Here is a 2500-nt window from a genome sequence, read left to right as displayed (position 1 = left end):
CCCTGTGCCACATATCTAGCATGGACCTGGACCTCCAGCAGGCCCTGGGGACCCACATACTCCCCTGCTCTACTCCCCCACTAGCTTTCCTTTCTTGCAGTTACGCTCCAGCGCATATCCAGCATGGACCTTGACCTCCAGCAGGCCCCGTGAACCCACATTACCCCCCCCCCCGCAGTTAACCCTGTACCACGTATCTAGCACGGACCTTGACCTCCAGCAGGCCCCGGGGACCAACATACTCCTCTGCTCTACTCCCCCACTAGCTTTCCTTCTCCCGCAGTTACCCTCCACCACAAATCCAGCATGGCCCTTGCCCTCCAGCAGGCCCCGAGGACCCACATACTCCTCCGCTCTAATCCCCCATGAGCGTTCCTTCTCCTGCAGTTACCCTCCACTGCATATCCAGCATGGCCCTTGACCTCCAGCATGCCCCGGGGACGCACATCCTCCCCTGCTCTAGTCCCCCACTAGCTTACCTTTCTTGTAGTTACGCTCCAGCGCATATCCAGCATGGACCTTGACCTCCAGCAGGCCCCGTGGACCCACACTTAAGCCCCCTCCCACTGACAAAGCAAAACACCACTGGCAAAATCCTCGTGCCCCTGGTACTCCAGAATGTAAATTCAAACATGCCCCTGGTACACTGCGCAGAAACACTTTGCCACACACACGCACGCACTGCTTGTGCCTATGGTACGACAACTTTTCTCGTACCTATGGTACGACAACTTTTCTCGTGCCTATGGTACGACAACTTTTCTCGTGCCTATGGTACAACAACTTTTCGCCGTGCCCCTGGTACACCGCTCAGTAGCACTTTGCCACACAAACTCTCCTCGTGCCTATGGTACGACAACTTTTCTCGTGCCTATGGTACAACAACTTTCCTCCGTGCCCCTGGTACGACAGCTTTTCTCGTGCCTATGGTACAACAACTTTTCTCGTGCCTATGGTACAACAACTTTCCTCCGTGCCCCTGGTACGACAGCTTTTCTCGTGCCTATGGTACAACAACTTTTCTCGTGCCTATGGTACAACAACCTTTCGCCGTGCCCCTGGTACACCGCTCAGTAGCACTTTGCCACACAAACTCTCCTCGTGCCTATGGTACGACAACTTTTCTCGTGCCTATGGTACAACAACTTTCCTCCGTGCCCCTGGTACGACAGCTTTTCTCGTGCCTATGGTACAACAACTTTTCTCGTGCCTATGGTACAACAACTTTCCTCCGTGCCCCTGGTACGACAGCTTTTCTCGTGCCTATGGTACAACAACTTTTCTCGTGCCTATGGTACAACAACCTTTCGCCGTGCCCCTGGTACACCGCTCAGTAGCACTTTGCCACACAAACTCTCCTCGTGCCTATGGTACGACAACTTTTCTCGTGCCTATGGTACAACAACTTTCCTCCGTGCCCCTGGTACGACAGCTTTTCTCGTGCCTATGGTACAACAACTTTTCTCGTGCCTATGGTACAACAACTTTTCGCCGTGCCCCTGGTACACCGCTCAGTAGCACTTTGCCACACACACACTCCTCGTACCTATGGTACGACAACTTTTCTCGTGCCTATGGTACGACAACTTTTCTCGTGCCTATGGTACAACAACCTTTCCCCGTGCCCCTGGTACACTGCGCAGAAACTCTTTGCCACACACACACACCACTCGTGCCTATGGTACGACAACAGGCCCCGGGGACCTACATCGCACCTTGCTCTTGCCTCCCTTACAGCTGAAAAAGGTCCATGCCTGTGCCCTGGCCCTGCTGAAATTCCCTCTCCATTTAGCCGAGGCAGTGAGTCGGCCTCCTGTCTCCCTTTACGGTCGAAAAAGATGTGCTCCTGGGCGCGCTGGCCCTGCTGCTACTCACATCGGGCATGGACCTGGACCTCCAGCAGGCCCCGGGGACCTACATCGCACATTGCTCTTCCCTCCCTTACAGCTGAAAAAGGTCCATGCTTGTGCCCTGGCCCTTCTGAAATTCCCTCTCCATTTAGCCGAGGCAGAGAGTCGGCCTCCTGTCTCCTTTACGGTCGAAAAAGATGTGCTCCTGGGCGCGCTGGCCCTGCTGCTACTCACATCGGGCATGGACCTGGACCTCCAGCAGGCCCCGGGGACCTACATCGCACATTGCTCTTCCCTCCCTTACAGCTGAAAAAGGTCCATGCTTGTGCCCTGGCCCTTCTGAAATTCCCTCTCCATTTAGCCGAGGCAGAGAGTCGGCCTCCTGTCTCCTTTACGGTCGAAAAAGATGTGCTCCTGGGCGCGCTGGCCCTGCTGCTACTCACATCGGGCATGGACCTGGACCTCCAGCAGGCCCCGGGGACCTACATCACACCTTGCTCTTGCCTCCCTTACAGCTGAAAAAGGTCCATGCCTGTGCCCTGGCCCTGCTGAAATTCCCTCTCCATTTAGCCGAGGCAGTGAGTCGGCCTCCTGTCTCCCTTTACGGTCGAAAAAGATGTGCTCCTTGGCGCGCTGGCCCTGCTGCTACT

Source organism: Mchenga conophoros, unplaced genomic scaffold, assembly GCF_057382185.1.
Source record: "Mchenga conophoros isolate Kocher_MC1m ecotype Shallow Benthic unplaced genomic scaffold, M_conophoros_male_GT1.1 unmapped_scaffold_10, whole genome shotgun sequence".
Classification (NCBI taxonomy): domain Eukaryota; kingdom Metazoa; phylum Chordata; class Actinopteri; order Cichliformes; family Cichlidae; genus Mchenga; species Mchenga conophoros.
The sequence above is the reverse complement of the archived record's forward strand: the minus strand, read 5'-3'. Positions refer to the sequence as shown.